General features: G+C 46.6%; 1 protein-coding gene across 2 annotated transcripts in view; it reads right to left on the bottom strand.

Annotated features, from left to right (window-relative positions):
- Positions 1-11,768, bottom strand: part of WIPF1 (WAS/WASL interacting protein family member 1) — a 114,763-nt gene extending 102,995 nt beyond the window's left edge. The window contains exon 1 of one of the 2 annotated variants that reach the window (XM_079782391.1): positions 11,611-11,768. The gene's annotated coding sequence lies outside the window, so the exon portion shown is untranslated. The remainder of the gene's footprint in view (positions 1-11,610) is intronic. The other variant, XM_079782393.1, reaches the window with a different exon arrangement.
- Positions 11,769-12,465: the final 697 nt, after the last annotated feature.

Below are 12,465 nucleotides of genomic sequence, written 5' to 3'. Positions count from 1 at the left end.
TTCCCATTGGAGTCTGGAATTGGTACTTCCTGGTTATATCTGAAGTGCTCTTTAAGTGGGTTTAGCCAATGATGTACCTGTGCACGCCTGTGCTCGCACATGCTCCTGTGTGCGGTAGATGGTGAGGGGAGGTGGTTTAGGTTGTGAGCACGTGTATGCTAATTCAGAATAAGGATGAGTATAATGGGTGTGTGTATGCATATAGTGAAGTAGTGTGATTTTCACTGCATGTAAATAAAACAAGGTCTACAGACAGACCGGGACTCATCCAGCTCATATCCCACTCCCGCAAATAACATCACAAAGAAAACCTCAGGGTAATAGTTAACGTTCATTCTTCTGCAAGCATACAGGGAGATTCAAATAAAAATGAACAACTGGGTGAGTTTGCTGAAAAGTAATTTCACATTTATATATTACACACAACACACAATAATGGTTTAGCTTAATGAGAAATGTGATAGACACATACTTCTCTCCCTTGTTGACCAAATACCTAGTCAAACACGGGCACAGTAACATCTCAGACTCATCATATTCCTGACTGGTAAGTTAAAATGTTAACTGTTACACTGTCTAGACAGTGCCGTGTCCAGAGATGTTCCATCTGTCCCATCACTAGCCTCAATCTTCTCCCCATTCTTACAGATATTTGCATACTGCCTATTGTTGTCAAGGTCATATGACCACTAGGCAACAAAACTGGGATTAAAATACAAGTGTTGAACTCCTGGTTTACTGCTCTTACCACTTTACCACTCTACCGTCAGCAGATTCAATGCAAAAGGAATTCAGTAAATGCGCTAGTTGATATCAGGACTTGCCCCTCAAGGAGTTAATTTTCAAAAGTCTACACTCTCTCTGAGGATTGATAGACATCCCAACCCAGGGCAGGGTCAACGTGAAGTCAGGGCAGAGGCATCAGCATATGGGGCCCCAAGAAGACGTGTTTGCAAATTCCAGTGCCATTGCTATGGTATGCAGCGAGAGGAAAGCTGCCAATTCCCCCTGGCACCTTCCCTCACTGTGCCACTCACGGGGTAAACCCTAAGGCAGCGCCCTATCAAGGTTCGCTCCACATCAGGCCAACCGGGCACCCGGAGCCCAATCCGCCCGATGACTCTGGCTAGTCGGGGTCGGTGGGCTTCTGGCCTTGAGAGTGACCTGTGTTGTTAAGTGGTAGAGTCCAGGGTTCCTCAAGCCTGCGGCACACATGGAGACTTGAAGGCTAAAGATTTCCCTGCTCTCAGACCTCCCGTCTCAAGATTACCGCCAAGGAACCAGATGGATGGGGTGCATTCTGTGAACTCATTCCCCTCACGGACCTTTGGGTTTTGCACATGAACACATAACCCGGGGAATTCCTCTGGCTACATTAGTCAGGACTCTGGCCCCCATCTCGCTTGGGAACTCGTGTCTTCTCCCTGATTTAGTGTGGCTCCCTCTGGTCACACAGGTCAGTTTGCTTGTCTTGTCTGTGACACTTTCCCAGCACGGGGCCTTGGTGTATTCCAGACTGTGAGGTTTGGCAGAATGCACGCTCTTATCTGTCAGGGGACCCCGATCTGGACAATCCAGCCTCATTCGGGAGATGCAGCCTTCGGAGGATGCAACTCTCCCGGGTTCTTTTTTGAACATGATGTCCCTTTATGAAGCTCCCTAGCCTTTAAAGCACCAGCACTGAAAATCGAGTTACACTTGATGGTGGCAGATATCAAGGACTCATAGGGTTCCTTAATTTTCAGTTCCAACCTGTGCTGCCCAGACACAATCTTTCTGCCATCTGTCAGGTTAGTCACAAAGCGCTGTTATTATTCTGAGCTACACAATGTTGGCCCCCACCTACCCGAATGCAAGAAATTTGGCTGATTGATTTAGTCATTCTGTTCATATAAACGAATCCAGTTGTACAGCTGTTTCTGATTAGCCAATGCACTCCTGGAGTTATATACAAATAATTTTATAATGAACTCAGCAATTGCAAGGACAGGAGAAATGGAATCTAGTCTCACCTCCTAGAAAAACAAGTGGAAGCAACAGGGCAGGGGCTCTCAACAATGCTCCAGATTTGAATTCCTATCTGCTGTGATTCATTTTTCCTCTGGACGTAATTCAGAATAACTTATACCTAATGCTCTCAAAGAACCTTTGTCTTCAGACTTTGGGATTCAAGAAGGATGCCTCGCTAGCTTTGCAAGCTCAAAATGCCTTTAAAATTTCCCATCTTCGTGTGTTGTGACTTTCTGTTTTTCCCATCAAAACATTTATATTTCCTGAGACCATTTCTCAAATAATACACTTTTAGAAGGAAAAAATTAAGATTGACAGGTCCATATTTACCTTATTATAAATAGAAATCAAGTGTTTTGTTTCATTTCAATATAGAGTGATTAAGCTCAGTGAGCTTAGGCTCAAGTTTTCTTCTCCAGTTCTGTAAGAAATCCTATGCACATTAGAAAATTGAGGAAAGGCAGAGCATGAATAATTCAAATGAATGGATTTTTTTTAAAAAGAGGTAAAGATAGTGACAAGTGCTCCCTAAAGAAATAATCTGAAACAAAACAGGAAAGAGAGATTAGAAATTTAATACTGCTAAAATGAGTTAAGCTGGCAAGAATGTGGGAAAATATATAATTTCCTATCGTGTGAGTCGAACTAATAATTACTATAACTTTTGGAAAGTAATACCAATTTGGGGATTCTGACAGACAGAAATGAAAGCTTCTGAATGTTAGCAGAGTCAAGCTCACATACAAGGATATTCAGAGAACTGTTGCATTAGCACAAAACTTGAACCAATCTGATTAAGTATGCAGCCAGGACATAAGTGAGTTTTTAGTTTGGAGAGGATGTCTATAGCATTTTGTTATGTTGAAAAAAATCTCCTGGATATCAAAAAGGTATCTGCATCCTGATGTTTATTGTAGCACTATTTAAAATAGCCAAAATTTGGAAACAACCCAAGTGCCTATCAACAGATGAATGGCTAAAGAAGACATGGTATATATACACAATGAAATATTATTCAGCCAAGAGAAAAAGGGAAATCCTGTCATTTGTGACAACATGGTGGATCTTGAGGGCATTAAGCTAAGTGAAATAAATGAGACAGAAAAAGACAAGCACTGTATGATTTGACCCATATGTGGAATCTTAAAAAGCTCACCTCGTAGAAACAGAGTAGACTGGTGGTTACCAGGGGCTGGGAGGTGGGGGAATTGGGGATGATGGTTGAAGGGTACAGACGTGCATTTAGAAGACGAGTAAGTTCTAGGGACCTAATGAACAGCATTGTGATTATAGTTAACAACACTGTATTATCCTATATAATAAAAGCCTAATATGCAAATCGACTGAACGACAGAACCACTGGTCTGTGGGGGATGGGGCCAGCAAGCCAGCAGTGCCAGGCCAGCCAAGGTGGGTGCCGGTGGGCAGAGGGAGGGGACAGTGATTGGGGGGGTGGAGGGGGCGGTGACCGGCAGCAGAGGGGCAATCAGGGGGTGGAGCTGGGTGCTCACCAGCTGGTGCATCCCCTGATTGGCCCCCAGTCGCCTCCCGCAGAGGGAGGCCAATGGAGGCAGCAATGGCAGGCGGCAGCAGGGCGATGGGATGTGGGGCCAGCTGCTCACTCGTTGGCGCCATCCCCTGATTGGTCCACAGGTAACCTCCTGCAGAGGGAGGCCAGACGGGGATTGGGCCTAAGCAGTCAGTTGGACATCCCCCAAGGGCTCCTGGACTGCTAGAGGGCACAGGCCTGCAAGGGAAGGGGGACCCCTCCCCCGAGTTCATAAATTTTCGTGCACTGAGCCTCTAGTATTATATTTTTGAAAGTTGCTAAGAGACTCTATCTTAAATGTTCTCACCACAAAAAGGAATAATTACATGACATGAAAGGTGCTAGCTTATGCTATGGTGGTAATCATATTGTAATATAGAAACATAACAAATCATCAAAGACCAGCTGGTGTGGCTAAGTGGTTGAGCGTTGACTGATGAACCAAGAGGTCGTGGGTTTGATTCCTGGTCAGGGCACATGCCGAGGTTGTGGGTTTGATCCCCAGTAGGGAGCGTGCAAGCAATTGATGTTTCTCATGGATGTTTCTATCTCTCTATCCCTCTCCCTTCCTCTTTCTCTAAAATCAATAAAAACATTAAAAAATCATCACATTGTACTTCTTAAACTTACACAATGTTACATGTCAATTATATCTCAATAAAAAAATATTATAGCCTGATGTGCATTGTTTCTAGTTTTAATAGAAAAAATTATATATGTGCATATATATTTGTATATAGTTATATCAGCAAAGAGAAAATTGAAGAAGTATCCTGATAATATTGATTACCTCAAGGGGTTAGAATTTGAGAAAGATATGAGAAAATGTATTAACTTTTTCTTTTTGTACTTCTTTCCTTTCTGTCTTATTTATATCAAGCATATAATACTTCTGTAATCTGAAGAAAATAAAAACTATAATTTAATTTTTAAAAAGAGTCACATTTTCAGCAAAAATAAGAACGCAAAGACTGGTTTACAAATGCTGAGCGCCTGGCCTGGTGGTGAACAAAAACCTCTTCCTAGTCCTAAGAACATGCTGCATCATCATAGCAGAGTAGAAAAGATGTATATAAAAATTCTGTACAGAAAGGAATTTTATGGTTAAAGTAATTCCATAACACCCCCTCACCCTCTGCATAGTCCTTTAACTAACTGAGACATTTTTTTTTATTTTACTTCTTCCGGGTCCTCATCAAAAAGGGAAAATGACCCTGGTCAGTGTGGCTCAGTTGATTGGAGTGTGCACCGAAGGGTCACAGGTTTGATTCCCAGTCAGGACACCTAGCCAGTAGGGCACAGACAGGAGGCAACTGATCAATATTTATCTCACATCAATGCTTCTCTCTCTCTCTCTCTCTCTCTCTCTCTCTCTCTCATCAATATAAACATAAACATACCCTCAGGTGAAGATATTTTTTTTAAAAGGGAAAATGAAGGAGAGAAAATTATGATGTTCAATTAGTAAGGCTCTAGCTCCAATACCTTGTCAAATATCACTCAAGTATGCCCCAGTTTTATTTTTTTATTTCCTTTTCCCTCTATCCAGCTTATTCCCAACAACATTCAAACATGGTTGTGTAGCTCCACACAAGTTGAACAAACATCTAGTTTTTTAATTTGTCTTAAAATGTGAGGCATTTAAAAACACACACAAAACAATGCTAAAACACGAAAGAAAAGAACAGTGTAGAATTTTACCCACAAAATCAGAGATTATTTAAACTGACACATTGGGTTATTTCTTAAACCATGCATAGCAATCTACTAGTAATTCTGGCCCTACTAGGTACTATTAGGCATTGCTAAAGTAAATTGCTTTACTATTTTTAAAAGGTTTTAGAGGCCTTCAACTACTTTGCCTTTTTCTAGACCCTCAAAATTCAAATTAGAAACTTCAGTACCACAGGAAAGCTTGTCGTGGTGTTCCTCAGCCTGAGATCTGGGATAGACAGCTAGAATAGTTCTCTTCTACTCTCCCGCCCCACACCCCTCTCAATCCATCACCTCGGTCCTTCCTGGAAGTCCCTCCCCCAGCACTCACATTGCTGCTTACCGGACACGGGCCTGTTAACAGCCCATTTTTTCCTCTTATATCTCAGGCAGATCTGACTGTCTCCATCATTTAAATATCCATCCCCATAACACAAGACTGTTGTGGTTAAGACACTGAGCTCACAGTTTACATTCTCAGAAAAAAAAAAAAGCTAAGTACATGTTTCCTGAAGATCTTCTCCAAGGTGCCCTTCACGTCTTCCTGTGGCCCCAAAGGTTGCGGGTTCGATTTCCAGTCAGGGCACTTGCCTGGGTTGTGGGCTCAATCCTTTGTAGGGGACTTGCAGGAGGCAGCTGATTGTTATTTCATTCTTACATGTTTCGCTCTCACATCAATGGTCGATGTTTCTCTCTCTCCCTCCCTCTCACTTCCCCTCTCTAAAAATCTATTAAAAATCTTTTTAAAAAAAGAAAGAAAGAAAGAAAGAAAGAAAGAAAGAAAGAAAGAAAGAAAGAAAGAAAGAAAGAAGAAAGAAAGAGAGAGAGAGAAAGAAAGAAAGAAAGAAAGAAAGAAAGAAAGAAAGAAAGAAAGAAAGAAAGAAAGAAAGAAAGAGAAAGAAAGAAAGAGAGAGAGAAAGAAAGAGAAGACCTTCTCCAACGTCTGAAGGTTCTCTGCTTTCAAAATTTATTCTGCTGGGGCTGGGGGTCGGGGGAGTCTCAGAGTTTCCTGAAATATTATTTGATAACATGTTCAACACTTCAGCTTTGCATCACTCTAAGATGTGCCAGATTTCTCTCTTGGCCCCACCCAGCCCTAAATTCTTCAGTCAACAGATAAAAATCTCCTGTGTACGTATGTCTATAGAAAAATGCTTGGGAGGTTTCAGAAATGGGCTGAGGAGACACACAAGTGTTTGAAAAACACGAAATTCAACCAACTGCTCATTTGGCCTGTGGATGCCAATGAAATGACTATATTTATTCTGTCACTGAATTGGTTGGTTGTTTGACTTGACTCAATGGATTGATTGTTTGGGCATCATTAGCAAGAGCTAACAGGTGAGCTGATGGTCACTGAACTGGCAGTGCCAACTCTAATGGGTGACTATGAATAACTAATAATGCACCAGTCACATATCTCCATCCCTACAGCAGAAGGTGCTACAGCTGTTAAGAATACAGTAGCAGTATAGTAGCACTATGTTATAAGGTGTACACATTACATGCATTTAAAGTAATCAAGTATGAGGATTTACTAGAAGAGACAGGAACCAGCTCATGGAGAAGAGAGCATTTTGGCTCTTGAGAAGAATGTTTTTACAATGTGAACCATGTTGAAATGAAGCTACTAAACTAGTGAAATCTGTAGGTGATTGTGCTTCCTGTTCATTTTAGCTATATTCTCCATTTATCGAGTATTAGCAAAGTCTATTATTTGTCTTCTCAAAAAGTATCTGTGGCCCATAAAGAATCTATAGGATTCAACATCAAGCGAAAAGAAGTAGCTGTGTGGGGAGAAGAACTGGCAGTGCAAAAGCATACAGACGGGAAGAGAAAAGAGCCCCCTACGTGAAAAGGAGTATGCAATACCGCCAGAGGTGAAGCTAAGGGTGAGAAGTGCAGAGTTTGGAATCAGACTGCCCCGGGTTTGAATACAGTTACGTCACTAGCTGTGTGACCTTGGGCAAGTGAGCTCACTTCTCTTAGCCTCAGGTGCAGGACCTACCTCACAGGGCTGTGTGACCAGAAATGACTCAATTAAATGACAAATAGTAAATGGTAATGTTAAAGGCAAAAAAAACAAAAAACAAACAAACAAAAAAAAACGAAGGAAAAGCAGGAAAGTGTATAGGAAGAAAGGAAAGAGAGACTCTTTTAAATCTTGGGTCTGATCATAGAAAGTTTTTAAAATCCAATTCACTTAATTTAATATAACTAAGAGATCAAAGGAAATTAAAAAGAAGAAATTGAGTTACACTGGAAAGATGGCTTATTAGATGGGGAAAAAATATATCCATAGTAAGCAATGCCAAAATGTTAAATTTGTATACCATCATAGCAACATGTTTTTATGATATGAACCATGTTTATTGAAACTTCTAAACTAATGAAAATGGTAGGTCATTGTGTGGACTATTTATTTTAGCTGTAGTTTTCTTTTATGGAGTATGAGCAAAGCCAATTTATAACTAATATGAAGACTAATAGTGAGCATGTTTCCGATCAATCGAAGTTCCCTGACCCCTGGCCACAAAAGAACACAAAAGCAGGGGGCTGTCCACCCCACAGGCTTAGGTGCTATCCCTGTGACCTAAGCCGTCTGGCCTGGGGCAGGCAGTCCCACTGGTCACCCCACAGTGACGGTGACCACTGCGGGATGGCCACAGTGTGGTACCCTGACACTTCCTGGTGCCGAAGGGCCAGCAAGGCAGCAGTCTTTGGTTTCCAGCCCTTCCTCTGCCCTGACGATCCCGGCAGAGTAGGCTCCACCGGGGAAGCAGACACCGAGGGCAGGGAGCCCCAAGGACTGAGATTCCGTTCTGTGAGATTCCTTCTTCGCTGTTAAGAGAATACATGAGGTGACTGGTGTGGAACTCTCAATAGACTCCAGGCAGCTAAGGGATTGTTAAAAACGTTCATTTCTATAAAAAGCAGTTCCTCTGTTTAGGCTCTTTTTGTACTTCTGTGTGGAAAGAGGAATAGCAACACGGCTTTATACAAGCAAACACGGATGCGAACAGTAACGACCCACAAATACTGACCGGCCGCACATCTGCTACGCGTCCCACGTCCATGACTTCATCCCACGCTCAGAACAAGGGAGGTTTTAAAGGTAAAGAAACAGAGGTCGCAGAACTTGTAAATGACAGCGAGCTGGGAATGCAAGGAAGCAATTCCTGGCCTGCGCTTTAACCTTTAGCAACTCTGCCCTGGGCCGTGCGTCAGCACCCCCAGGGGGGCTTTCCAAACCTAGATTCCTGGGCCTCACCCCCGACGAACAGAATCAAACCTTTATAAACTTCTAGGCACGCCCATGGCTAAGGACCAGCATACTTCAGCGACTAGTTAAAGCGTGTTGGGCGGAATCGCATTACTCAACTAATTGAAGGTATTCTGGGGGCTTTGGTGAGCCTCGAGTTTCTACTATTCCGAAGTACACAAGAGATGGAGTTCCTGATTTTGACAAATGTTGGGCTGGGCAGCACCAGGAGGCCCCGTGAGAAGTGTTCCCTTGTCACAGGGAGGCAGGACCTGAACTGCTCCTCAGCTGCAGCGGTGAAGGCGAAGCACGATGCGCTTGTGCCTACGTGCCCTCCCCGGCCTGGCGCGTAGCAGACACTTAATAAATACTTGTTAAATGGACCAGCAAATGAGGGAAGGCCCGACTCCCTCCAGCTGGATGTAATTGCACTCTCCTCTAAATTCCCTGTATTTGATCTGTACCGTTTTTGTTTTTTTTTAACCTTATTTACTACATTCTGTCGTGCATTCCTGCTGTTGAAACCATGTCTCATTTCTCCCAGAAGGTAAGCATTCGGGGGGCAAACGTCACCTCTTTCTGAGCTAGGTGTCCCCCTCTACTCCTAGCATGGGGCACAGCAGGGGCCCCCAGCAGGGACCCTCGGTGCTGGATGAATGTCTGGCTTGATCCCACCTGTGGCCCGATTCACCCGTGTGGGCAGTGGCTGTGCACGAGGAATAACGTCCCAAACCGTCCCGTGCCACGGCGTAACCGTGGTGCTGAGCCTCAGTGGCACAGAGGCCTCTGCATGGAAGTCCCTGGCAGCGTGGTAGACCTCACTGGAGGGCAGGCTTCAGGAAGACCATGGCTCTGGGAGGTAAAATCCCAAACATCAGGAGCTTAAAAGTGAAGACATTATAGCCACAGGTAACAGGTACTTTGGCTTGATTTTGTTCTCCTGATGTGCATTGTAGAAAACATATATGTCCCTAAAATCACAACCTGAAACATCCAAAGACAATGACACAGACCCAGTAACCCACAAAAGAGGGTTCATCCCCGGTTAGAGGACCTGACAGTAAACTTAAAAGATGAGGCCATACACCTTCTCTTCGCTGCCCCCCCCCCCCCATCCTGCCACGTCCGCTCTTTATCCCTCTGCGTCTCGGTGCTACACACTCCACCAAATGCCTGTGCTGTGCTGCTTTTGGCGGTTTCACACCCCATTGTCACACTTGATCCTCATACCTTACGACTTTTAGTAGCATCTGCAGAGTCTACTGAGGGAAGTCTATGAGGGAAGGACCGACTCCCTCCAGCTGGATGTAATTGCACTCTCCTCTAAATCAACGGGTAAGGAAAGGGCTTCTGCAGAGGGCTGGGGTTTGGTCCCTGAGAAACTCAACCTTGTGGGGATAACAGGCAGGTACAGATACACAGCAAAAGGAGAAGGCTGTGTTTTGAACACTGTGAAGATTTAAAAAAAATGCTGATGGGTTTCTTTCTTTTTTTTAAAAAAAATATGTTTTTGTTGATTTTAGAGAGAGAGAGAGGAAGGGAGAGGGAGAGAGAAGCCTTGATGTGATGTGAGAGGGAAACATTGATCCAGAGCTTCCCACATGTACCCAGACCAGGGATGGAACCCGAAACTGGGCACGTGCCCTGACCCGGGAACCCACCTGGCTACCCTTCGGTGCATGGGACATCGCTCAACCAACTGAACCACACCAGTCAGGGCGACGTAGGGTTCCTACACCTCAAGAAGTAAAAATGTGATTTACAAAAACAGAAATGGAAAATTTCTCAAAATTATGTTATTAATGATAGGAAAGGGCATTTTTTTTTTTTAAGGAAAAAGATGCCAATGAATCAAAATGAAACTACTGTTGTTTGAAATTGCCTTTGGAAACTGGCAAAAGAAAACCCACCCAAGGCGCTCTGCCCAGGGGCTCCCGGCTGCAGGGCCTGGAGTCTGGGGTCACATGGTGTCAGCAATTGGGGGTGGGATCCAGTGACTATCCAGGGGACAACAGTGACATACAGTTTTCAGAAAAAGGGACCAAGTCCGCCCAATCACTGCTGACAACTGGAGAGGCTTCCTGGACAATTGAGATGAGGCCAGGAGCCCAGCCCAGGAGGACAGTTCCTCGGGGATTAGGCAGGACCAGAGATCTGGCCAGGTTGGGTTCCTCACACAGACACACCTTTGTTCGTCCCAAACAGTTCACTGTCTAACCACCAGCTGAAGATCTGCCCCCCTCACCCCCATACTGCCCCCCCCACCCCCCACCCCGCCCGCGACTGGGGCAGCTGTTTCCTCTTACACTTGCAACTTGCTCTAACTGTTCTTTTAAAATAAAAGAGAGACTTATTTTAATAGGAAAAAGCGGGAGAGGGAGACTGCAGTGCAGCTGTCGGGAAGTTCGGAGAGGCCCGGAGGCAAGGCGCTGACCCGGACTCGAGGTGCCTCTCAGGTCCGCGCACACATCTAACGTGCGTCCACCACGACCACAGAGCGAGCATCAGTGTGGGGCCACCGGCGGGAGGCTGGTCGGGGAAACCGATGTGCGGGATGGGCATGAGTCCCCGGCGGAAAAGGCGCGGCAGCTCCCTGGCATGCCCTGACCCCAGGGATGCCCAAGTCCCCTCGGCCGAGCTGGGGCGTAGATGCGGCCCAGGCTCATTCCCGCGAAACCCCCGTCGCGGTTAACGACGGCGCCTACGGTCCCGAGTTCCCCGGACGGCGCGGGGTCCACGGAGTCCGGGAGCGCGCCCGGCCCGGGAGGCGCCCGCGTCCGGAGCCCCTTCCTTCCCGCCCCATCGGCCGGACGGGCAGGGCGCGCGGGCCGCGGGGCCGGAGACGCGCCCCTCCCGGGGCTGCGCCCGCGCCCATCTCCTGCAGCCGCGGCCGAGGCAGCCCCGACGCCCCCCGCCGCCCCGCCCGCACCCCCCGCCCGCGCCCACCCAGCGCCGAGCCGCGTTCCCGAACTCCGTCCCCCCCTGGGGTCCCGGGTAGCCGCGGGGGTCTCCACGATCACTCCCCGGAGACCCCGGAACCTGGTGGCGCCCGAGGCGGCGGCCGCGCGTCCCTTACCACGCAGCGACTCCGGGCGGCTCCAGGGCCCCGCAGCGCGCCGGGCATTTTTTCTGGGAAACTTCTCCCTCGTCTGTGGGGCAGGCTGAGCCGCCGGGCAGGAAAAGCGCTCGGCGCTGGGAGGCTGCGACCATCCGGGAACTTCCCGGCGATGTAAACCCTCCCCCCTGGGCTGCCGGTCCCCCCGCCCCGCCCTGCGGCCCCGCCACATGTGGACGCGCCGCGAGGCCGCCGCTGGCCCCGGGCCCTCTCCTCGGGGCGTCCCGCCAGCCCAGCTTGGTTCTGAGGCTCAGGCCCCATCTGGCCTCGGGTCCCCCCAGGGGAGGGCGGCGGGCGCGAGGTGAGTTAGAGTCTGGGACGTGTGTGTGGTTCCAACCTCCTCCCCTGCGCGGTGGGGGACACTGCGGCTTTTGCAGAGAGGGTAACGAAGGGGTGTCCAACCGAGGGCCCTTCCCCCCAAAGATTGCATCCTTTCCAGCTTTCCGCAGCTTTTTCCCATCGCCCTCTCTTCTCAAAAGAGAGGGTCCAGCCTTGAGATACCTTAAATTCACATTGATTTTTTAAAATGAATTTTAAAATGGAGTGGAACCCACTGCTAACTTAAAAATAAAAGGCCAAAGTAAGAGGCAACGAGCATTTATTTGAGAACCCAAAGAAACACTGGTTCAGGTAGAAACAAATCCAAATAGTGTTTCCACTCGGGGGTGAAGGCAAGGGGTTTTTATGAGAAAGGGAAGGGAATAATTGCCTGAATAGAAAGAAAGAACTTCTATTGGTGTTTAAAAAAGTCAAGGAAAGAATTTCAGTAGATGCAAATAGGCTATTATTTAGCTATTATGTAGCTATTCTTTAGCT

This window comes from Cnephaeus nilssonii (genome assembly GCF_951640355.1).
Source record: "Cnephaeus nilssonii genome assembly, chromosome: 10".
Classification (NCBI taxonomy): domain Eukaryota; kingdom Metazoa; phylum Chordata; class Mammalia; order Chiroptera; family Vespertilionidae; genus Cnephaeus; species Cnephaeus nilssonii.
The sequence above is the reverse complement of the archived record's forward strand: the minus strand, read 5'-3'. Positions and strand labels throughout refer to the sequence as shown.